The 26,217-nt window shown below is 41.0% G+C and overlaps 1 long non-coding RNA gene across 9 annotated transcripts in view; it reads left to right on the top strand.

Moving 5' to 3' along the window:
- Window positions 1–8,557: 8,557 nt before the first annotated feature.
- LOC308191884 overlaps window positions 8,558–26,217 on the top strand; it is a 54,166-nt gene continuing 36,506 nt past the window's right edge. Inside the window, exons 1-5 of one of the 9 annotated variants that reach the window (XR_013948339.1) lie at window positions 8,558–9,151; window positions 9,510–9,581; window positions 10,929–11,079; window positions 22,680–22,854; window positions 23,240–23,629. This is a non-coding gene — a long non-coding RNA (uncharacterized lncRNA). The other 8 variants (XR_013948340.1, XR_013948343.1, XR_013948345.1 and 5 more) reach the window with 8 other exon arrangements.

The following is a 26,217-nucleotide window of genomic DNA, read 5'->3' as shown; positions in this document are numbered from 1 at the left end:
AAATTCCAGCTGAAGTTGCACTACAACTTACAGCCACATTATATTGCTTGCTTTAGAAAAACATTTATAAGCTTATTTGCAAGTAAAATATTTTATTATACTAATATCAGGAACATTTTATGGTACTAGTAAAATGTGTACATTGTTTTAGAGACTGTTCCTAGATTGTAAAACTAACCATATATCTTGTAAATCAACAGAGAGAAGAAGCCTTAGTGGTTGTCTGAGATATTAAGCATACAGATTTTAATAATAGTGTGTTCCTGTTTAATTTTTAATTTATTTAACTACAACGTTTATTCTAACTTAAGGCCTACAAAATGCAAACACAGAAAACTTCTCCAAGAACTTTAATACAGCAGACATACATTTAACTCCCTGCACAGTATCTTCCATTTGCGTTATTGTCTTTTGCAGGGTGTTAGCTTTTGGAAATAAAATGCTTTTGGCTCTAAAAATGAACTCTCAGTCCACGTGTTCATGAAATGGATTAAGCTCACTGTAGTGCTGATTCACTGTAATTAGATGTAAGATTGATGCATACAGAAGAAACTGTTCCATGTATCTCATCCATCTCTGGTACCAACTCTTCAATCTCTTTACCAGCTTTGATTTTTCCCTAGCAAACCAATGCATACCTACTGCACAGGTGAGATTTTCTTTCAGTGAAAGATCAAGATGGGATGAGCAAAGTGGAAAGGACAGATTAAAATCTCTTAACTTGATGAAAGCAACGGTAGGAAAGGATTTAGCTCCAAACTTGGGTGATGTCTTCTTATTCTTCCAGCAGAGAAAACCCACCATCAACAGGAAAATGGGGAAGATGAGAACAGCCTGTGCTGTATCCTCTATGGCCAAAGGTAGTGGTAGGTCTAGCATCTAAAGATGGTCATGTGTAGTTGTTCATCTCCCCTCAGGTAGATTTAAAGCTGCTGGGAAGGTACTCTGCCCCATGCCTTGTTGCCTTTGATGCCAGCATAGGGGAGCTCCTGACACTCTGATTTCCCTTTCAGGTGTCAAAGTAATGCTGTTCCTGTGAAGCCGATGCTCTTGCTCTTCTCCCTGTTCCAGGCCATGATGTGAGGGCTGACTGATTCTGGGACTTCCACTGAGAGTGGGGATTTGGGGCCAGGAGTGTCCTTAAGAAAGATAAAAACATGCAGCACAATTAGGGAGTCAAAGCCCGCTATAGATCTGCAGATGCTTGAGACGTGAATCCTTACCAAAGTGAACTAAATCAGAAGTAACTCCATTAGAGCAAGCAGATTAGAAACTGTGTGAAGGAGATCAGAAGCAGGCCCCATGTGGGAAAACACAAAGCACTTTAGATAATTGTGTGGAGAGCAGGGAACAGAAAAAAGTAATATCCTGCCTGACAGAAATCTTGATAACCTGGAAAACTAGGTGAAAGCTGGGAATGTAAACATCCTGTCTTGGGGAAAAAAATAATAATAAAAAAAAAAGTATATATATATATAAAATCTAGGGCAACAAAAAACATACAGGAAAACAAACAATCTCTTGACATTTATGAAAGGCTTGATCTCCTAATGAAATTAAAGACTGAATAAAACTTAGCATATCTGAATCATGCTTGCAGGGACCCCCTGGGGAAGGAAGACAACTCCGAAAGCAGCATAAAAGCAATCCTCCCCATGGTGCACGAGGGGGGCATTCCAGGCTTTGAAAGCTGAACTGGAGGAGCCACCTAGAAGGACAATAACAACTTTTTATTCCTTCCTGTCATGTCAGTGATCTAGATTCACAGGAAAAAAAATATTCCTGAAAAGTGCTCCTATAGAAGAAGGACCAACAGCATTAATCTCATATAGATCAAGGGAATGATTCAGAAACACAAGGCAAGTATCGTGGGGTTTAGATTCTAGAAACAAATTCTTCTCTGAGAAAAAGACACTCAAACTGGGCTTAATCCACAGTACTGCCACTCAGGGACCAACTATAATCTGTTTAGGCCCATATCTTGTATTTACAAGTACCGGAATCAAATACTGACAGTACTCAGTAGTGCATAATTAAATTCTTACTCCCTTCTGAAGTCATTGGCAAAATTTCCACTGACTTCAATAGTGCTAGATTAAGCTTTCACTAAATGTCATGAGAATTTGAAAAGTGAAGTTGATCCAAATTTTACAAATGGTTCCTTGTCTTTATTGTGGATCAAAGCAAAACCATAACCTAAACAAACAAACAAACAAAAAAACAACAGTTCACTGTGAATGAAATAAGGGTAAGGATTCATATTGTGTGTTCTGAATGCTTTTCCAGAAGATATTCAAAACTGAGTCACTTGGGGGACTACAGCAATTATAAGAGTTGTGTAAATATCACATAGCAAAAAATATTCCTTGGTTAGCCTGCTCTTTTTGGCACAATCCATCTGGCAGAAACTTATACATTTATTTTGTTGTTGTTGCTCAAGAGCTCCTGGTGAGTAATTCTTGCTCTGCAGATGGTATATGATGTAGATGATTCTTTAAGTCCAATTTCAAGCTGTAGCTCTGTGGTTTGTCACAGTGTTTTGCTGTAGTCTGATGGCAGGAACTTTCAGAAGCCAATTTCCAGCGTTAATTTTGAAATAAATCCCATTGCTTTTTGGTAAATTCTTCAGTACTAATCTGCAATTTAAAACTGTAGAGAAACTGGAGTGCCTGAATATACAGAAGTTCTTCCCTTCTTCCTTCCCAACCTGCAACTATGCCATGTGGGCCAAGGTTGCTGAAGCTTGTGAAAATGGTTATGCCACAGAAGTTTTCTCCCTTCCTTCCTTCCTTGTATCATTTCATTTTACTATAAAGCAATAGCAAAACAAATTCACTAAACTAGACTATACTTACATGGAAATAGCAAACATATTCAGACCATTAATAAACCAGAAATGTGTGGAATGGAAGGTGACCTGAATTTCCCTTGATGTCTTAGAGGATTATTCTGACACTCACTGGATAGATGTCTGTCAATACATGTTATTCCCAAAGCTCGGTGGCTATGTGATAGCAATAACCTCTTGTCCTTACTGAAGTTCCCTTAGGATCTGAATGAAATTCCCTTCCCTTTAGGGAAGATGAAGGGTCTATTTCTTTAGGAAAGCAACAACTGGGAGAAACTGGTTGCCCAACTGACAGAAGTTGTTCTTGCTCTGATATACCATGTGAGATGACAGGCTTTCTGCTCTTACCAGTTGAACTATATCGGTAACACTCCATCCTTCAGTCCTGTCTTTGAGTTGTCAACATTTTTCTTTGGCTTTAGTAGTGACATAAGGGGCTAAGTAGGGCTTAAACAGATACTGCATTTCTACAGGGACACCAGAATAGGACTGCAACTGCTGTGATCACTCACCAGCATGCCAGACCTGGACTGCCCTTCTCTGGCTACACACTTTCTGTCCTGTCCCCTGATGCTCTGATATTCTCAACTCTCCTTCCCTTGGACAAAAGGAGTTGTCCTCTTCTGCCTCTGCTATGCCCTAGTCTCCTTTTGCCTCTGCCCCTACCCACCGCGGTCCAAGGGTTCCTGGTGCACATCTACAGTATGTGGTCAAGGTCTTGGTGAATTTAATTATGCTTTTCTGATACTTCTCACTAAACACTATTAGCTGTATGTTGTTTCTCAGTGATTTTTAATTACACATGAGGATTTGAAAACATGCACGTGGACAAAATGTTTCTACTTTCTATGTTTTGCTTTCTGAGACATTTTAAACTTGTTTTTATTGCTGTTACATTTCCATAGCTTTCTGGAAGGTCTTTTCTTTTCCAACAAGTGTGGGAATTTTACCTATCAGATTGCACTGATGAAGAAGATCTATCTTTTCAATATTTATGGAAATAAAATAATAATGCTATTATCTACACTCTTGATTACCAGGATTATCTTATTGTATATATACAGATCCTCTAGATAGGCAGATTATGTGATCAGTAGGTTCTTACTGGGCCCCAGGCTCAGAACGCACATTAAAGCGGATCAAGCCTGCTTTAATTCATGTGCTGCTTTGCTAATGCTCCTGCTCTTTCTCGTGAGAATTTCTGAAACGTGCTATTGTTTCGAGGCACAGTGCAGTACCCACTGAGGTGGATGGACAGACATTGACTTTGATGGACAATAAATGTTCTGTCTTGGAGCAACAATGTGTAAAGAAAGATGCATTTCACTCTTCTGGGGCTAGAGGCATCTCAGTCTTTCATATACGTTGATGGACCTTGGTTATCTCTCTTCTATTTTTTAACGTTAACAAATGCCTCTAGAATCTAGTGAGCTTGTCTCTTTAGGTATACATAAATCTGAGGTGTTTAAGAGAGCATATGAAAGGCCAAACCATGTCTCAGAAAATAGAAAGGAACTGGAATGACTTTCGTGGCTGACTGAACAGTTTTAAGGCAGGTAATAGGACTTGCTTACAAAGTATGTTTCTAAGAAGCTGACGCCTCATCATGTGGCTCAGCTACCATGTAGCAGTTTGAGAAGTGAATAAAGTAAACCATCCTCCAAATGTGCTTAGGACATCAACAATTTTTTAAGAGTCTTGATTGCTTTTTGACTAGGACATGTATCCTGAATCTCTTAAGCTTTTTGGTAAGCTTCCTTTATAGAATTGGAAAACACAGTAATTCAGAAAAGATCTTCTTTACAGTTAATGTTAGGGACAGAACTGAAGTTTCATCCATGCTGAAATACCATGATCTTAAAAGTTTATTTTCTACGTACTATGTTTCTGAATATGCCTGTGGTTCCTACTCTTTCTTTGTGTTGGCAAATAACCAAGGTAGAAGTCAGGAAACGTGAAGTTCAGTAGTGGAGAGTGCTATGGGGCAGGCATGAGATTTTGATATTGAATCTGAGAAAATTAAAGGCAGGAGAGATGTGGAAAGGTCTTTTTACTTAGAAACACCAAAGAATATGAAGATTGCGACTGATAACAGAGAAGTAGAAAAGAATAGGTGGGTAGATAAGGTGCCTAGGAAGAAGCAATGGGATTAGAAGCAACAGCTGAAGAAAAGAGGTGCTATGGGTGTGTGAAAAATATTGTTGCATCTCATAAATAGGGGCAGAAAATATGAATCTAAAATTCAAGCATAAGAAATCAGTGAAAAGGGGCTGTGGAAAGTCATGGCAACAAAGGAAAAATGACAGCACGGTGACTTCAGTAGCGGTGTTTTGAAAAGATTAGGTCCTAGTGATTTCATAGGGTAATACTCCTTTCCTCACCCCTTCTCTTGTTTCACAGGGAGGAGGAGGAGGGTAATCTGTCATTTATTTATATTTAAAATGTAACTATCCCACGTGTGAGATGGAAGTGAGAGCTGGTCATGTTTGGCTCCAGAGTCTGCCACAAGTAGTCCTATGAGAAACCCTCTACTTGTCAAGCCTCTAATATTATACTGTGACAACTCTATGCCGTGGCATTCTAATCTTCCCCGGGTCCCAGCAACTGGCCCAGTTACAAGGCTGAGCTGCCTGGTTTCATTTGGTCTTCCCTGCACACCAGCTTTAAGCATAGGATTGGTTCTGTGAAGCAGAGGTGCGCTGGTGTGACTACAACCACAGAGCAAAAACACAGCCTTCTGAAATAGCTTGCACATGTCCTTTTAGTTGTCTGCTAGTGTGCTGGCCCAAATAAAAGGAATGTACCTTCCAAAAATATTATCTTGGAGGCAGACAGCAGTGTACTCTCCCAAGGGCAAAGCTGAGAAGCGAAAGAGAGTACTGTTGAGCAAAACCCTTATTTTTGTTTTTAATTTAGGGAAGGCTCGTTTGGTTAAGCTTGGGCTGGATGGCTTTCAAATGCAAATCCTTCAGACTACTTTCGGCGAACCTGATATCGTCTTTGAGTCAGACTAGTCTCTTAAAATGCAGCAGGACCAAAAAAGGACTTGTGATTAAGGAGACTGCACATCCTTGGTGTCCTGGAAGTATTCCAGGGTATGAGATGATATTTCAGTCCTTTGCATTCCTAAGAATGTCCTTTTGTCCCATGAAAGGCTGACAGCTTCCTGTGTCATAACGAAAGGATGAGCCAGAGAGGGAGGTGTCTGTCTAATGAATCAATCTAGAGACCAACAGGCTCCTGGTAGGCTGGCTGACTGTTGCTTTTCTGGGCTCTGAAATGAAGGGGTGTCAGGGCTCTGATGCTAATCCCTGTCCTCTGGCTGCCCCCTGTTGGCTGATCTGCCCAGTCTGCGATGGACCTGGAGTCCTCCGTGCCTTGCAGTATTTGCAAGGGCTGGGCACAAAGGGAAAAGAAGTTTAAGGAAAAGTTTGAAATAAAGTGGCTAGATTTTTTTCTTCTCCTTCCATACTCTGTATGGGTTTAGTCTAAAATGGTTATGACCACGCAGTTAACTTCTGGGATGCTGTGCTGGAAGCTGGCAGCTACTTTCATTTCTGGTTCATATTTTCTTTCAGTGGTTTTCTCGCACACAAAACATCCAGTGCCAAAATTGTTGCTAACTTTATAAGGACAAGATGGCTACACCTTGTAAAAATCACCCTTGCATGAAGCAACTAAATACAAAATTCCAGATAGGTAAACTACTCTCAGTTTAGGTAAAGCATATGGTATTGTGAATGCCAGAAACTCTTCCCTCCGCTACTCAAGTATAGGTTGCATTGCAGCAGGTAAGAACTCCAGCTAGCTAACTGAGGGCAGAATTGAGGCATTTCTGCTGGAAAGTAGTTGGAAAAGATATGACGTTATTCTGCCACAGTAACTTAACTCCCCATAGATCCTTCTTTAGAAGGACATAGGAGCTCTTCTCCTGGACTAGAGGGCCATCTAGCTCAATATCCTCAGGCTGGCAGGGCACCCAGCAGATGCTAGGAGAAATCTATAAGCAGAAGGCACATTCAGCGTGATCTTTCCTTTAGTGTATACTCTCATCACTCAAGGACCACTATTTTTAAGAGTTGTTACATAGAGATTGCATAAGGGATGTCACATTTATAGTCACTGATGGAACAATTCACTCTCTAAAAGCTGCTATGTTGCTGATGCATATTCACATGTAGTCCTGCTAACCTTACAAAGTCCATGCAGCTGTAGATGCTTGTCTCTACCATGTTTTGGCTAATACTTCATAAGCAGTATGGCGAACTAATCTTCCATTCTGGAGACATTTCCAGTTCTACTTTCAGAGCTAAGATCCTCACCTGCTCCTCTCCCTCCTTGTCATGGTGCATGAGCAATTCACACCCAGAAAGTGCCATCTGACCTACCTCACAAGGTAGCTGTGTGCAGCTGTCTTCTCAAGAGACACCAGATAGTCAGTTGATTGACAGGCTGTCCAGAAAGTCTCTAGCTTTCAAAATAATCTTCCATGAGCCTGTAAGGTGGGGAAACAGATGGAATGACTGTCCTGTTTTGTACCTTCAAGCATGTAGCAGGAACAGGAAGAACCCTCTCTGTAGCTCCATGTTGTAGGATTACAGACTTCAAGGTAGCTATAGTAATGGCCGTAGGAACTTAGAAGTCAGTCCTGCAAGCTTTCTCTTTTGTGACCTCATTACAAGGTCTGAAACTGAAATGTTTTTCAAGCTCAGTTAGATTTCTGGGGACAGCAGCAATGCAAGATGCAGACCTTCCCTAGACCTCCAATTTAAGCTGATCATGAGGTATAATGGAGCCAAGAGAGAGAAAAAAAAAAAAGAAATAAATGAGGGCAGTGGATGTAGGGAGGGAAGATGGGGAGTTGTGTTACATTGAGAAGAGAGCCAAGTAAGAACCTGACAAACTGTTAGAAAGAGCATGTCCTTCTACCAGAAAATGTATTGGAGGCCAAGAGGAATAGGATAAACAGAAATACTGGATATAAATAGCATATTGAAGCCTATGCCCAGCAAAGGTAATGGAAAAAATCCTGTAAACTAGCTATGTACACGGATTCTTTCTATCCAACATGTGCCAGTTTGTTGCATTCGCAGATGGTGTATCAAGGGAGCCCCAATGGCCAGTTAGTGCAATTCCTGTACTAATATGAACAGAGTCTTTGATTTCATGGATTGAAATAAAATGACCCAAATATAATTACACAAGCTTATTAATTTATTTGTTATGGGTCGGTAACCCTTCATAGTCTATAGCACCAGTTACAAGAAGGGCCAAGGGGATTAAAGCTTGAATTTAGAACAGTCTGATTCCTATATGGAAATTGGAAGAAACGAAGCACTAAATTGCATGTTTTATGATGATATCTTATTGAGAAACAATTAATGCCCAACTTTAAAAGCACTAAATTTGTACTGAACAGGAGAGCTACGAAAAGAACATCCTCATGAAGGTTTAAAGTGAATGATATATATGTTTGTTATGCCTGTGTATTCAGTTCTGGAAACGTGGATAGAGCTTGAAAGTTACCAGTGAAGGCTAGCTATTTGTGGCCAATACAACGTGGGCTTTTCTGTCTCCACAGGAATTTCTACAGTGGCACTGGCAACATTACTTGAAGATTTAGTAATATCAGGGAACTGTATAAGGGATGGCAGCCCATCTTCTTCCTGAAGACATCTGAAGGTTTGTCCTCAGGGCTCTGGGACCGCTTCAGATTATCAATATAGGGAAGTGTAAGATTCTGTTTCCACACAGTGGAAGGGAGGTTGTTGGTTCAGTCTTCTTCCACTCCTTATGCATTAGGCCGTTATTATATGAGGTGTGTGCTTTGACTGAATGACCACTGGCTAAACACACTTCATTGTATTTGGGGGCTTAAACAAGACAAAGAGGCTTTCACATGTTGGGCCTTGAATATCCCCAGAGAAGGAGATTCCACAACCACCTGTTGGCTGTTTCACTCAACTTCAAATAATAACAGAGCTAAAGGGAATCAGGTGTTTGATCTGCCCTATTAGGTGCTGTCAAACATGTAGGGCCTGTGCTGACACTCTCAGGGAATTATTTCTGTGTGCCAGAGTGGAGAAGCCTCTGGATCAGTGCACTGGTATGACAGTATGCTTTTCTGATGTGAAAAAGGCATTGCAGGCACTGGCCTTATCATTCAGGCTTAGAGGTAGTCAGGACCTTCACACAGAGCATCTTATGAGAGGACAAACATTACCTTGATTACTTTGTGTTTCTTCCTTGAAAATCATCTTGATGTGTGCGATTCAAAATCGAAGGAAAAGCTGTTCAGCAGAGGTAAAAGTTAAACGTCGTTTATTTTTCTCCCTGGTATTTTTTTCTACTCAGTTCATGAGGATGATACATATGATGCTCGTGTCAGTGTTAATAGTGGAGTCCATGACTACAGCTTCAGACCAAAAGGCACCTTATGTCTGAGCAACAATCTGGTGGCACCCATAATATAGGCCTGCCCATAAACTTAATATAAGATAACATGGCTAAGTGACATTCCTCAGAATGCGAAGCTATAAGGTTGAGCCCTTTTAGGTAAAGAGGATCTTTACCTGTATCCCATTTCTTGGGTTGGGTAGGAAGTATGCCTTTAAATTAGCTCTCTGAGGGGTGACAATGTTTTAATTTCTTTTAATTCCAGAATTATTTATATAGCATTCTTTCATTGAGGTACATATAACCAGAGGGAGATGACTACTTTCAAACTACAGAAGTAAGTACATTTATTTTTTTTTCTGCCATATGCTGTAATTAAGAAAAACCTGTTTCTCTAGCCTTTTGATTGAGAAAAGCCTTGCTGTTAAATTAAATGTCTGTTCCACTTTTTAGAGGATCTGGACTATTACACATGGCTGTGATGCTTTTCCTAAATTGGAGTAAAGATGATGTATTTGTCTAGGGCAATAAAACTGAATCCTGCAGGTGATTATTTTATTGGAATTCATAGAAGCTTATTATAGAAATGTAAGAAGGAATCAGGGCACTACTTCAGAAGGAAAGAAAAAACTGACCCTAACCTTCTCTCAGCACTGAAATGAAACCCAAACTTATTTCAGATTAATTTTCTAGAAGAAGCCTTATGAAGTCTCTGCTTATGCTTGACATTTTGCCAAGTCCTTCCCCTGCTGGTGCTTTTCTCACAGGATACAATCAAATTTAACCTTCCTAAGTTGCATGGGGCCTCCTCTAAACTCCCAGCCCATGATTTCAGGACTTGCTTTCCCCATTCTGAAGACCCTGTTGCTGAATCCAGATCTTTCCTCAGCTTCTAGCTGGGGTCTGCCTGCCATTGCATCTGAATGCCATACCTCCCAGGGCAGGTAGGGTGCTGAGGATGCTTCAGGATCAGAAGACATACTGAGCAATAGGTTTGTTGTGTGTGATGAGAAAGGGCATGTAGAGAAATGTGAAGACTGGCCTGTGCTTCAGTGGCTACTGTGCAATATAGTAATCATTTACCTTCCTACTGTAGGTAGCATAGATAAACTAGATTTATACTACCAAGCTTAGGTGCAGTTACAGTAAGATGCAGCAAGTCATGAACTTTACCTTAGGCTGGAGGTGCTGCAGAAGCCCATACTCAGAACCGTGCTACATCAACTTTACCTGTTAAGGGTGTATGATCTATTTAGTTTAAAGCTAGTTTAGTTCTGCCTGCATGGTATCTGCCTTCACTGCTGCCAGTCTGTTGCAGTAACATACTCAATGGTTGCAAAGAAAGAGTGGAAATGGGTAGTAGAGAAGGAGAAGAAAGTATTCAGCCTTTTGTTAAGCATCGAATTAAGGAGTCGGGGGGGCCAAGAGCTTAATTTTTTTCCTGACTCATGAGATATTTACTGGTACTGCCTAGCTTAAATGAAAGAAGCTGGAGGAAATCTCTCAACAAAGAATCCAGAAACCGACCCTGACAGAGGCAGGGTCTGGGTTGATAATAGTTAAATCAAAACGTCACAATCAGAAGAACATTTAGGAGAAGGCCACTTACCATGGCTGCACTACAGGAATTGTAAAAGTGGATTTCTTATGTGATAGCCTTTCCACATATATTTTTGCCCTGCAGCCTATATTTGACTTCCAAGGTACAGCTCATGTGCTTGCGCTGCTGATCCCACAGTGCCATGTTCATAAGTCTTTTTTCGACTGCACTATACAACTCCTCCAAAAGGCATCATGGCTGCAGTGTCAGGATTGAATTAAAACATCATAAAGAGGTAAGTGGGGAATTGGAGATAAGATTATTCTGATCACAATGCAGAATTGGAGGAGAAATATGTCTCTGATTACTAGTAGGTACCCAGGGCACAATTCAGGTGACCAAGAGAGGCTAGCCAAGAGGCAGATGTTACACAGAAAGCTTGGTTTCTTTGAAATATGTGTAGGGGGCTAATTTCTAATATGCTTTTGTGAGTAGCATTGCTTGAATCATACAAGAAAATGAAAAGATGCTGCTAAAAAAGCACAGTGCTGAGGTCTGTAAAGGGGAAAGAGCAAAAACAGTCAACTTATTTAAGGTCATCTGAAATACGTGAAAAGTTTTCAGATAAGGGTTCTAAACAGAATTTACTTCCAAAAGTTCTAGGAACATAGTTAATTAATCATTTAGTGAGTTTAATCTTGCTAGAGAACACCAAAATATGAAATGAAACAGTAGAAACAGTCATCGCTGTGCCTTTACCTGTGTTAATTTATTAGAAAGCTAGAAGGACTGTGTTTATTTCTGTCCCTGTTAACTCCTGTTAAACTGTGTATGTGGCATCTGCTACACCCCTGTTTTTGTCTTTTGTAGCTGAAAGTCTAAATTCACTACCAGATTACTTCTGTTTTATGTCAGGGTAATTCTACTGATTTCAGTTAAACAGTGAAGTTATTCTGGAATGGTAGAGCATTGATTTCAGAAATTTATCTTGTAATAATCCTTATGGCCCCTTTTTGATTTATTAATGGTGCATTTCAATGGTTATGACTCTTAAGAATCAGGATGGCCAAATCAGTAGATTGACAACAATGAGTTGTCACCTTTTCTTGTGTGTGTTTGAGGGGATCCCTCCTGTTTCATTATTTCTTTTCATCCTGTCTGGGTTCCAGCTGGTCCCTCTGCTCACTAGTCCCACAGCAGGGTGCTAGTTCACTGCCTGTAGGATAAGACCTCTCCTTCCTGGCTTTGAGCCAGAGCTTCAGACTGCCAGGGAAGTAAAGGACCTGACACTGCCTCCCACTGCTGCAAATGAGGATAACTCTATTGATTTCAGTGACATTAGGCAGTTTCAGAGCCAGAGAGGAGCCTGGCCTGCTAGGATCACATCCTGTGTGGGCAAGGACAACTTTATTCTGCCAGCATCCCTTGAGTGTAAACACGGAGTCACACAAAGAACTGCTGGAGATGGTCATGTGTCAGCATTAAAGACAGGCAAGCATAAACATGGGGATATGGGAATTTCAGGGTATTGGAAAACCCTTTGGGACTGCTGACGCGTTTTCTATGACACTTGCTACTTTGTCCTTGATGCGCCTGAAAGGAAAAAGAGGAGAACAAAGTGTTTCCTTTCTACTCTAAACTAAGACTTATGGTCAGGATGATTGTAATTATACAAATTTAAATCAACCATTTAGGAAATTTGTAGCATAGGCCATCCCACCCTTACCAAACAAGATTTCCTATAATAGGAAAGAATAAATCCGTGGGGACAATACTTCATTTATTGAGTTCCCAGGGAAAATAAGGGATAAGATTGCAAAGAGTTGAATGAATCCTGTCAATTAGAGGGGGAATGTGCAAATTCCTCTCATAGGCCTGTGCCATCTTTACTGGAAGCTTTTTAAACATGACTAACGTTGTGAATGTTTGGCTGTACAACCGCATCTCTGTTAGAGGTTAATAGTAGTTTCAGTGGGTCAAACGCTTGACATAATTACTGACCGGGTTCAGGGTGCTTCGGAGGGCTTTTCAGATTCTTTATGCAACTTCCCCCATGCCACAATGATGAATGGCTACTTGACTTTCTCAACATTGCCAGTGCTTTGCTGTCACCAGCCAAGGGAGTGTTTCTCTGCTCCATTGAGTATGAAGGATTTAAAGTGGAGGCCTTTTCCACATCTCCACTAGATGCTTTTCTGCTCCCAGCATTTCTTAATAAACCATCACTGGTCTACCTGTCTTTCATCATAACACTCCCTTCCCAGTGCATGTATTCCTCAGGTCTTGGGCAAGCATATGCTCTGAGGCATTAACATACAAACCCCAACGTGGAAGAGTCACCTGCCATCTTGCTGCCATTGCCTTCCTTCAGCTTTTCACACTAATAGCCGCGAGGCTTTCTGATTCTCTAAAATGTGGATTTGGACATATAACATTATATTCACTTTTTGCATTTTGTTTTCTTCTTTCTCACCTGTGGTTATTTTCCACAATTTATTGTCTGTTTTACAGTAGACTCCGCCTCATATTTTCCCTGATTACATTACTGTCTTAGTTAATAGGCAATGTTAATTATATTAACAGAGAAGTGAGCTATATTTATTTGCTTTAGATTATATACATTACTTAAGTGTATTTGGCTTGCCTCTAAACAGAAGCTGGTTTTATGTGTTCCTGAAGGAATAAATAAAAGGTGGCACTTTTTTTTTTCTTTTAATTTTTTGTTTAAGTAAGCTAAATGCTGAAAACATTTTCTCCGTTGGCCACGTTGACTTGGAGAGTATAAATTCAAGATTCTTCACAGTCATCTGTATGAGCAATGCTCCTTTATGCTGTAATGTAGAGCATAGAGGTTAACCTCCTTTGCCACACCTAAGAGAGTCCCAGGCACTTCATATTTCATGGTACTGGTTGTTGAAAACAGTTCAAAATTTACTTTCTGAGGTAATATATCAGTAACTTTTTTTTTTTTTCCCCCCCCAGAGATATTCCTTTGTTTGTGATTTCTTGAATTTGCAGCTGTTTACTATGCCAGAGGGTAAACAAGTCACACCTACCTACCTAATCTTCCCTCCCACCCTTCTGTCCCCCTAGGAGAAATTCTTTCCACTCTCTACTTCTTCTCAATGATTTTTGCTGGAGTACAAAGGACATGGAGAGAAAGAGAAGGATGGTTGTACTTTGTCAGATGAAGAGGGAATCTCCATTTTTTGAATAGTGTGGTAAAGGAGTAAAGTGGTTTCTCCCCTGTGTATGTAAAGGGAATTTGAGACCTCATCCATCCCCCATGGAACAGCTTTTTATGACCTCTGAATCTTTGTCTGGGAAGACGCCTTGAGGAAGAATATGGTGCTGTCATAGGAGTGCGCAGGTTTTGTTTCTGTGCTTCATTTTCTATTAGAGTCAAAGCTGACACTTGAAGTCTAAAAGATGCCTGAATTTCATTGGTGCTGATCATCAAAAGCTCTTAGTGCATTCATTTGCAGTTCTGATGCTCTGGGGACTGAACTAATCGAGATAGGCAACTGAGGAAGGCCTGAAATGTGTAACTAGAAACATGCACATTTGAAACCTTGGCTCCTGGTGATTCCAGGTCCTTAGTGAGGCTTCTCCACATGACCTAGAATTACAGAAATTCAAATACTAGAAAATGAAACTAAAAGCTGTCTCTATATGCTGCTAATACGCTGACCACTACCAAAATCTATTCTCAGCACTGAAACAAGAAAAAAGGGTTTGCCTGAAATTCTTTAATGTTTAAACCTTTTATTACTTCAGTAAAAAAAAAAAAAAAAAAAAAAGAAAAAAAAAAAGACCATAACAAATAAGTAATGTTGAATGTTGGTATAAATTGAAATATAAAATGCTTCTATTACACAATAAAGAAGTGATAAAACTTACAAAATAACAATCAGAAATTAAAGAAAGAAAAAGAAAGAGAAAGCATGACATAGAAAACTGTAACTGGTGAAATGTTACAGTAATCTCAGAATAATTAATATCATAAATATTATATTAAGACATTGGATGACTCTCTCTGTTTTTACGCGGAATTATTACCCCTAGAATCCAGTTGATATTTTGCCAGAATTAACCATATGTATAGGAGGCTAGAAATCTGGTGTATGTTGTGAGAAGGGATTTTATGGAAGATGGCTCCAGCTGTAAAATAAAACAAAAACAGGGAAAAAAACAAAACAGCCAGTAGCTGAAAACTGCTGCTTGCCTACATTAACTGGTTCTTCATGAGGTTTTGTCTGCACAGTTTTGACCATTACAGTTTGTCCACTGGAACATTTATTTTGCAGGGACTTCAAATGCAAATTGGCCACTGGTACTCTCTTTGACCTGCACAGGGACTGCTCCATGTTCTTAGTTCTTCAAATTAGAGAAAGTTGCTCTTCCCACATTTTTTTTTCAGCTTATGGTGTGCGTTCACAGAAGTGATCACTGGGTTCAAAGTGTGCTGCAAATTGCTTAGCTTCCCCAGACAGAAAAGTTCTTAAAACCTGACTATTCTAACTAGAAGTATCTGATAGACCCATTCTTAGAGGTCTAAGCCCTCGTGAAGGACTAAAAGAACAGCTGTTTCTGTTTGGACTTTTTTTCTTAGGACGTTACATAGGAAACAAGAATTTTCTTCCCCTTAATTCCCACACTTCCAGTGGACTACCAAATCTAGTTCCTTCTTGCTTGTTCTTTCCATGGATCTATACTTATCAGTAAAGCTTTAAGTTTTAAGTAATTGAAGTTACTTTCTGCAGAATGATGCAACTTGAGATTGGGAAAGGATGGGAAGGAGGAACCGTTGTTTCCTCTCCTACCAACATGATTGAACCTAGGCTACAGCCGTGCAGTCAGGGAGCTCTCCAGCAAAGTGCAGAGTGAAGCCTTATATTCCAACCTCTCATCCATAGTGCAAACTGCAGTTTTTACTGCTGGAGATGCTTTATTTCCAGATGAATTTAGTGTTGTCATGGTTTCTAACACACGCAGGGTAAATAGCTTAGCACTCAGTTCCAGCACACCTGAGAAATAGGCCCCTGGCTGCTCCTGGCTGTACACCTTGCTCTGGGCACAAGCAGAACCTCCAAAGCAGGGGCCGTAGGAGGGGTGATGGCGCTGACTCATTAATGTATTTCCAGAGCCAAAGGGCCTGCATCACTCTGTGACTCTCTGGTGCCCTACAGATGCTTAACTTGGGGCAAGGGAGGAAGTCTGATGCTTGCTCTGCTCTAAAGATGAAGAAAAACTCTTGAGGGAGCAGAATTGACCTGGCTTCTCCCTGTCTATTCATATTATATGAGACTTGATATTGTCTGTCAGTACTTGTATTGTAGGTCTCTCAAGCAGAGCCTTTTGCATGCTAGGCAGATGCTCTGAGTTTAGGTGGATAAAAGCTCCCTAAAGGGGGGACCATGGCCCAGATCCAATAAAATATTCAGGTTCCTCACTTCCCACTTAAATCAATGATCAGCTATTAACTGCCAAGCATTTCAAGAGTACTTCTAGTGCCATGGGAAGATCAAAGAGGAGCAAGACCTTAACATGGTAGTGAGATATTTGTACAAGGAATGAGGTATTTCCAGAGACTGAGACACATAAAAGGAAGAAAAATAGGCATGCAGAAAGCAAAGGACCATAAACTGTATTTTGGAGTTAATGAAGGAATTCTGTGCATCCACAGTAGTGTCTCTGTGAACAATAGTTTGAAGGGAAAAAGGAAGAGAACAAGATTATATGGATATGTTATATCCTTCTTGTATGACCACAGGCAAGCAGTCTGAATGTGGATTATCAAATGAGTTCAACTCACCATTAAGCACCAACACAATAGTCATAATTTTAGGAAAAATCTGCATGTCAATCTGATTTTAAAAATGACATAAAATGACACAAAAATGGATATGGATGGGATTATCCAGGTATACTTTGAAGAGGGAGGAAAGAAGGTGGTCTGGGGCAGACTCTCAGAGGTTTGAAGTCTCAAAAGTGAGAGGTTTCTAAAGAAAAGGGGAAAGAATGAACAGAAGAGAGAAGAGAGACCTAAGCCAAAGTACAATATAATTTCAGCTGTGTTTAAGTCACTTGAGATCAAGAGGGTTGAAATCTTTGACAGTGATGAGATCACTGAATTCCCTTTTTTTTTTTTTTTTAAATTTGTTTTCCCCTGTGGTCTTCTAGGAGAGGTAAATGCAACAGTGGGGGGTTGGAGAAGCAGATTAATGATTTTTTTTTTCCTTTTTTCTCTAAGATAAGACTTAGGGCATGTGCTATGGTCAGAGGAGATCAGACAAGAAATGTTAGCAGCTGAAAAGAGAGAAAAGAGTTGTGGGGAAGGAAGATGGAAGAGAAGATCAATAAAGAGGAAGATGAAATTCCAACTACACATTGATAATTTTCTCTGTAGAGAAATTGACGAAATCAGGTATAGAGGTAGAAATGAAAACTGGGAATGCAAAGGTAGGAAAATAGTCCTTCCTCTCCTCCTTCCCCATCGTCCCTGTACGCTGCTTAACCACAGTGAGTTCCCATGTTGAATCATCTTCTCCTACTACTCATAAAGTCTCTCCCAGCTGTAGCAGTCACTGTGGCAGCATTAAATATCTGAAGAATACCACGCTAGTTGATGTGGAAATGATAGCTAGTGGTGGATCTTGGTCTCCGTTTGGTAACGCGCTGTTCCTGCTCTTGTTGAGTAAAGGTTGTCAGTGGAAGGAAGGGAACAGAAGGCAAGGGGGAAAGCAGGAGGAGCAGGTGAACCATTAATGTAGATAGGCTGTAAGGGAAGGGGAAGCATTAGAGTGTTTGGCTATATGCTGTGTTGAGCTAAGAGGAAGTAAGTGGTCCTTAGCCTTTGGTTAAGAGGAAGTAAAGGGAGTGGGAGAAGTTACGAAGGATCTCTGAGTGCAATGAAAACAAAAGGGAACAACACATGCAGCTGCAAATCAAGAAGGTCACCAATATTGAAGCTGAAGTCTCAGATGAAAAATTACGTTGAAAAGAGACAAAATTAGAGGGGAAGGCTAATGGGGAAGTGTTGGAGGGATAAGAGATGGCAATATGGATAGAGGAGGGAAAAAGCATCAACTATAGTGCTGTGCAGAGAATAATGAATGGGAAAGTGAAGGAGAAAAGGCTTAGAGAGCAAGCCCAAATTTTCCACCATGATCAGTGCCAGGAAGGAAATGAGACCAAAGGAAAGCCCTCTATAAGTGAAGGTGGCTGCAGACAGAGACCTAGTTTTTGCAAGAGTGAGATTTTCACAGCTCCCACTAGAAAATTGGGAAAGCTTACCTCCGCAGCTCTTGAAGGGCAAAGAAAGGGAGGGAGACATAATAAACTTACCAGTGTCCATGAGGAACTTAGATATAAGATGATAGAAATGTTATATAAGGAAAGAACACATTATATTCCTAAAGATTTTCTTTCCAAAATCTAATTAACCATATTCACAGCAAAGCTGTGAGAGTTCGAAGCAGAGAAAGGGAGGTTTCAGGAGAGACTACTTTAAAATATACCTGCCAGCAGCCAGCTCTTAGAAAATCATTTTAATTTCCCCTGATCTTGTCTGGATAGAGTTCAAAAGCCTTTTAAATCTTGTTTTGGCCTTCTGCCTTCATAGCTGTTTATTTCCTATGATTTTTATCCAACTCAAACTTTGGGGGCTGTTCCACTGAGCTGCTTCAAATTTAGCTGATACATCCCTTCTTTCTTAGAGCAATATCTTAAATGACTGGAACTTCCTAATGGTGTGAGCTTTTCTGTGATAAGTGAAAGAAAATGGTGATGCTGGATGCTTACTAAGAGCCTGGTGCCAGACAAGACAGTCCAACCTTCAGACAACCTTCAAACAGAGCTAACAGAAAACTGGACTTTCTCTCCTGCAAGTCTTTGCAACGGTTACACGTGGATTTTCATCTGGAATCAGGACCAAAAAAAAAAAAAAAGGAAAAAAGGGTTTGAAACTTCATGAAGCAGTAATGTTCTTCCTTTTTTTTTTTTTAAATGTAAAATTTCAGAATATTAACTTCCATTTAGTCATACATTTATTTTCACAATGATTTGAATCCCCTCTAAGTCTCATGAGGGTTGCATTTCAGATGCCTATCATTACCTGCTACTGTAAGCAAGTCTCTCTGGCTGGCCTCTGGCCCATTGCACACTGAGTCCACAGTAGCCCATGACACTCAGCAGTACTTCTGCTGTAGATAAGATGCAACTTCAGAGGAGCAGTTTTCTAAGCATGTTGGTGGGGGATTGTTGGTGCATCACAGTAGTTATGTGGAGGCCCAGGGCTATTCAAGCAGATAAGAACCGTCTAAACACTGCAAAATGTTTTTCTGCAGGGGTTTGTGGAAAGAATTTTTTTTTTTTGGGGGGGGGGGGGAATCTTTCCTGGGCAGCTTGGCCTCAGAGCCATTTCTAGACAAGACACAGTAGTCCTTCCACAATGACTGTGTTTGCTTCACCCAGTGCTTGTTAGTATAGGAGAGCCTCACATGAGGGCCTCTGGGGCTCTGCAGTGCTTGTACATGTCTGACTGACCAGACTTGCTTAAGGCTAGAAAGAGGTGACCAGGAAAAGAGAATTGTGCCCTTTTCACTCTTTTGGGGCAATATATAAAGAAGGCCTGAAAAGTATTTTCATCTCTTAACTTATTCTTTATTTTTATGTTTACATTGGTCACTTAAGTCTATTGTGGACATAAAGAGGACTAATGAAATGGTGAAGTCAGAAGACCTAAGCAGAGGGAAACTGGGAAGAGAAAACACCTCAGGCAGGCACTCTGGTATTTTTCTTAACACCTATTTATCTTCAGTGGATTAACAATTTAGGTAAATGGCACCAGTATCAAGGAGTTAGCACCTCAGTCTCTGCAGTTGTGGAGACACAGGGATTGCATACATTCCAAGTAGACATGTTTATGTGATTAATGATACTGAAACACCTATATCAATTATAAGACCTGCTGTTTTTATTTTGGCTGAAGTCTGTGTAAAGGAACTTTCCTATTGGCACTAGGTGAGTTTATTGAAGCCAGTGAATTGATTTATAATGAACTGAAGCATTCATATTAACGTTATTCACACAAGTCTGCACTAGTCAGGGAAGGAAAAAATGGCTAAGAGGGGTTTTCAGAGCAGCATGAGTTCATCAGAGATTGTCCCACCGTTAACAAGTATAGTGTGGGCACAATGTGTGTCAAGGGCTGAAGGCAGAAGGCAGTGTCCCTTGGGTGGCGCCTTAATCTCAAACTAGGCTAACGCTATCTGAAAACACAGCCTTGTATGCTTTCCTTGGTCTTTGTTTCTACCTGAATGGACAAGATCTGAGGCAGTAGGTGCCCTGCTAAAGCCAAACAGAACAAGATACTGTATTGATAGTCTTCTTAAGGAAAAGAAGGAAGAGGAAAAACTACCTTGGGAAAATAAGTATCTTCATGCTTTATCTCGTAAGACTGGTTAGAAATAGCCTTAATGGAGCATCTTTATATGACAGGAACTTTCAGAAGTTCTTCTGGAGTTCAGAAGAACTCCACAAAGCTTTTCTGGAGATCTTTGTGAATTTACCTTATGGCAACGCTAAAGCACGTTGCCTGTGTGTAGCTTTTACCTCTGGCTACAAAAGCATATCGGCTGTCTGTGGGGGTGAAGGAAAGCACCAACAGAAAGACAGTTAAGGTGAAGTCAACAGCCCCTTCATTTACAGCACAATAAAGCTACCCCAGTATGTGCTGTGTGTTTGCTTTTTTGCCTTTTTTTTTTTTTTTTTTGTACAGCAGGATGGGAAACTTGTGTTAATTATTCATTGTCAGAAGCTACCCATTTTGCCTGCAAAGATGCAACGATGGTCTCAGCAGGACAGGGTTGCAGTAAGGCAGAGGGAGGGCACTCCCCGAGGGGGACTGCTGCTAAAACATCCCGGTGCAGCTGCAATCCTGTGCACACTAGCTCCAAACCCCAGCACACCAGGAGCCTAGTGGGGCTAATCCATAACGTAATGCTTGCTGCCTGCACAACGCTGCCATCTTGTAATTTTGCCTCAGGACAAGCTTAGCTAAGCCTGCATACATTTATCCCTATGAATAGCAAGTATTTCATGAAGGGTAGGAGGCAATCCAGGTGGGCTTGCAGGCCAGGAGAGTCGAAGCGGCATGGTTTTACCTGCAAATATTGTCTGTTAAGTGCTTTGCTCCACGTTCCCTTGTGGTGTGCGTATCCAGACAGTTTTTGCGAAGATACTTTCCAGGAGGTGCTGGTAGCACGGGGAGGCAGGCCGGGAATGGCAGGCCGTGCTGGCTGGGGGATGTCGGCCTAGCTGTAGTGCGCCTGCTACCGCAGGCAATGCACTGAGGAACCTTCTCCTTCTTTCACCCCTCTGCTATTTTTTTTTTCTTTTTGGTTGAGGACAGAGGAGCCTTTGAAAGCTTTTGATAAACTTATGTAATTGGGTATGTTTTCCAAAGCATGACTCTGTTCTTTCCGAGGGCTTAACTAAGAACATTATTCTGATTCTTCCCTAGGCCTTCAAAAGTGCCGATCCTTTCAAACATGTGCAGTGTGAAGGATTACAAATTTGTTTTTCAAAGGACCCCAAATCCCTGCTGCTTTCATCAGTTCCCCTCCTGGTTCCCCCCTTTTCCTCCCCCCACCCCTAGCCTCTGAGCCCCAGCTCCCAGCCGCAGGATGCTGACACTCCTCCTCTCCCTCCACCTCTCACTTTTTCATCTTCTTTTCAGCCCTCCCCATTCCCCTTCAACCCCCAAATATTTTTTATATGCAAACAAATGTGCAGAGAAACATCGCCATGGCAACCACGTCGCAGTGGGCCCTTGGTGTTGATGCGAGGTCTCAACTTTTAAAATAATGGCCTGAAAAGAACAGGAAGGGGACAGACTGAGGCAGAGAAAGGGAGTGAGGGAGAGCGCAAAAGCAATGAAAAGTGGGACAAAACCATTGGAAATGCATTCAGGCTGACATCATCACCCTTTCCCACAGTGGTCATTCACTTATGAGGCTCCAGTGTCCATTCACTGCCTTAAAGCTAGCTTTCTAGAGCCCGGGGAGACCATCTCTCCCGGCCTGAATGCCTGCCTGAATGCCTTTTTTGTTGTGAAACAGTGAACTGTTTCTGAAACCCTGCATAAAGGGCTGAGTAATTCACTTCAGTTGCCAGGAAGTCTGAGCCACTTGTGAGCTAACAATAGTTAACTTTATCTCCCAGCCTGAGCCCCACTTCCAGCTGTAGGTCCCGAATCCTAATAAGGGCTTTACTCATGCCTCTGAGGTTATGGTAATATTTTATACATCTTTTTTCATTAAGACACAGTCATAGCTAGTGTTGAGGCACCGGAGGCAAATGCTGTCGATTGAGGAGGGGAAATAAAAAGGGAAGGAGGGGGGAGAAAATAGCTTTTTATATCAGGCAGACAGATTTGCTGTTTTATACTAGAATTGTAAACTTGGTTTGGGGGAAACCAGGGAACATAATTTAAAACAACAACAACAACAACAATAAAACCTGCATTAGAAACCTCAGAATAAAGTGAGATCTTATAAATGTTTTCTATCTGTTAAACAAACAGCCTCAGCTTTTCAAATTTAGAGGTTGCTGCTTTTATTTTTTTCTCTCCTTCTCTGTCCCTGCATTGCATCCATGATGGTGGCAAGGAAGCAGGTGAATCATGAGAGAAGTAGATGAATTTGTTTGGGTTTCCCTTTTAATTTGAATTTGGATGTTGGTGCTCAGAAAAATTCTGCACAGTGACAGCACAGCTGTGTATGAGCGGTGACACAAAACAGTGATTCATACGGTAGTCCCGCAAAGCTGGTAACCATGGTGTGCCTTTGAAAGATGGGGATCATCAGTTTTCTTCTTTACCTTCCGAACTAGGTGCTTCCCTGAGAACTAATAAAATCAAGTTCAGTGCAAGAAAAGTTCTACATGATCCCCTTGGCCTCCAATGTTTTTCAAAAGAAAAAGAAATTGCTTATTCCTCACTTTTAAACAAATGATCACTTGGACTGGAATTTATTTCAGAGCATCGCTGTGAACATTCTTGTTCAAGGTAAAAGACGGCACAGCTTGAAAAACTCTTGCATGCCTTTGGTGTATGTGTCTTACTCACTGTGCCTTCAGAAACAGCATTAGAAATGCCTGGATGAAAATAAAAGCTCGTCTTTCAAAGTTCCACTCAATACTTTATTAATGTTTATAAAAAGTGATTGAAAGGTGCATACGGGATTTGTAAAACTAAAGCGCAGATGCACTCAGTGTATTCCCCTAGAACAGCAATACTGTTTTCTTGATCTGTACTCACGACACCAACCGATGCCAGTGGGAGCTGCATATGTTGTGGATGAGGTCACTACAGGGTCACTGCATAGTAAATAAGTTGCTTGGCTTTGTGTATAAGTTCAAGTATTGAATCACTTTCATATCTTCTCTCAAAGTGACCTTTACCAGGGGGGAATACCATGCTCTGATGGAGTGACAGATTTGAACTGGCCCTTTTCCTGTCTAACAGCAGTGACTTCTGAACTTCGCTGTGGGTTTGTCTTGACAAGAATGAAAAGCTGCTTTCAGAGGATGGAAGCTCACAGGCTATGCGTTGTTGTACACACGCGCAAGCATACATCCCCCTGCATACTCTCTTTTCCTCTAATCAAGATGAACCGGGTGAGAGCAGAATCAGACATCAGAACAGCACAACCCACAGGTATCAGGCAGAGGGGAGAGGAGAGATGCAGGAGAACCGTGTTACAAAAGACATCTATTAATCATGAACTAACTGTAAAGTCATCAGAGCCACCCCAGTGGCCCTGACTGAAAACTCTGGTCTGCTACTAGTGTGACTTTCAGAGCACTCTCTGCATGGACTGCTTCTGCTCTTGAGCTGAAACACGAGTTGAAGCTGACTGCATTATATTTTGACAACCAATTTAAATAAAATGAATTTATTTGCTAATCCTTCAGGGGGAAGGGAGTATAAATTAGAGGGACTAAGAGCACGTGATGGAGAGAAGAGGAATCCAGCTTTCTAATTTACAGTGACCTTCAGGCTTGACCATAAACTTTTACCACCCTCAAATGAACATTTCATTTCATTTCATTCTGGAGATATGTTTTGGTGCATGTAAAAAAGTCTGACCACTTTTTTACATGCACAAATGCAGACCAAGCTCTTTTGAAAGCCATGACCTGTGATGTGGACTTAAAATCTGCTTCTTAATATATACTTCTGCCACAACTATCTGTATGATCCAGTCTCTCTTTAGTCATCTCCTCACTCTCAGGGCACTGCAAATACTCCAAGAAACTGTATGCCTCAACTATATCTGATTTCATTCTCTCACTCCATTGGGCTATCTGCTGACTTAAATGTGTGATAGTGAGAAATCACCATCTAATTAAGGCATAATAGGATGCCAGTGAAATAAATTAAAATCAGAAAGGATTTAAAGAATACAGTAGCACTCCTGTGTTTCAAACTGATTGGCATGATTTCTTCTGGAAGAAGACAGCGATTGAGATGTTTTTGTTTTTTAGATAACCAGGTCAAACATTTTTCACCCTGTGTTGTGAAATCCCCAAACCTCATCTTTGGAGTTACCCGAAATGGAATATCTCCATGGTTTTTATATTCTACTTGTGTGCTTTCAACGTTCATACAGCAGTCCCTTTGATCTTAGTGCCCTACTCAGCCCCTTTTGGCTCTTAATGCTTTGTCCTCTGCTTTTAGTGACTTCCACATATATATATATTTTTCTTTTCCCCTCCTATTTCAAAGCCTGGTCTCTCTTTCTGTTCTGGCAGACCTGTCTCTCACTCCTCAAGTTTTCATTATTTAGGGGGATTCTTTCTCCTCGTCTGCCACCTGGGTTGTCTCTCTTTCTTTTTCTTGTTCTCTCCCCCTTCAAAGGCTTCTTTTTCTGTTTCCAAGCCTTCCCTGTTGGACTCGTGTTTCTTTTTTATTAGAAAGTTCTTACTCAGAAAGCCTCATCATCCTGTCAAGGACCACGTTAGCTCCTGATAACTGCATGCTACAGCCCCAGAGCTTCTCAGAGTTACCTTGTGATCCAAAACACTGTGAAGACCAAACACATAGCAGCATACAGCCTGCTCAGTGTTCTGCTCTTCTCCTAAGAGCCTCTGTCTTAGGTACAGTGAGCTGAGAGATGCTCCATATTCATAGCACAGGCTTGATTTGCTCCAAATGTGTCATACAGGCCATGAAACTCCTGCATGAGAAGATCTGATGGCTTTCCACCCCATTTGTGACTTGGGGACAAATTAAACCAGAGAATACGAGCCATAAGATCAGACTGTAAGGTCTCTGGCCCATTTTGTCTACTGGACAGCAAAGATTATCCAGGGTTTTCTGCATCTGACTTGAGAGATCTCTGATGAGCCAGAAACTGCAGGGTAGCTTTACCAACTGTATCTGATCCTAAGGGCTACAAGCATTACTTTTCACTCTATTCCTTGTGCAAGGGCCAAGGAAAGGCAAGTGTGAAAGCTGTAAGAGAGCTCTGTGTGTCCATAAAGGGATGTTTCAACCATACGGCAGTTCTCAGCACAGACTCCTTTTACAAAAGTAATGTTGAGAGAGGAGAAAAAAGCCTTTCCTCTTTCTACATCTTTGAAGACTAAATATTATAAAACTCCAGAAGAGACAGTGAATCTGATGCAAGCCTCTATTATACCCCACATTAGCATACCAAAGTCACTGGCATGAACCCAGTGGTTGGAGTTTTCCTGTTTATCAGCTGGATTGTTCCATTTTGGTGGTGCATTGGTCTAGCACTGACGTAGCACCTCAGTCAAACTCTGTGAGCCCACTTTGAAAGACTGTAAGCATTTCCTTCAGGTGGCCAGGCAAGCAAAGCAAAATGAAGGCTGCTGGTGGGTGAAGTGAATAAAAAAAACAGGATAAGAGAGTGTGATATTTCTCAGAGCCACACTGGGAACGCAGCAGGTATCCTAAAGAATATGTCTAAGGCAAAAGGAGAGAGGAATATTTTTTTTGGCTGGGGATGGTGACAGCGATTACTGTGCAAGTACCAAGAGCAGACCTCTTTTTTTAATGTCCCAGGGAATAAATGTGGACATAGGGCAATAGGAGGCAACTCCTTTATTTTTTAACTGTCATCTATCTGTGTAAAACAACCAGAAAACTTCATTTCTGCATTGAGAAATACCACTTAAAAATCAAGCCATTGGTCCTTCATTCAGAAACCTGATCTTTGCCCAACTATTCTCCCAAGTCATCTTTTCCAGTGAAGTCTAATTTTAACTGCATGTGTGTCTTTATATTTTCTGAAGCAGGAAATATTAATCACTAAATCTGATTGGTCTCACTGCTGCTTATCCCAGAGCAGCTTTTTTAGCTTATGAAAACTGGTGTCAGTTGACATTGTCATCCACATGC

The sequence above is a fragment of the Anser brachyrhynchus genome (assembly GCF_964034855.1).
Source record: "Anser brachyrhynchus genome assembly, chromosome: 3".
In the NCBI taxonomy this organism is placed as follows: domain Eukaryota; kingdom Metazoa; phylum Chordata; class Aves; order Anseriformes; family Anatidae; genus Anser; species Anser brachyrhynchus.
Note: the sequence above shows the minus strand (reverse complement) of the source record. Positions and strands in the feature narration are given on the sequence as shown.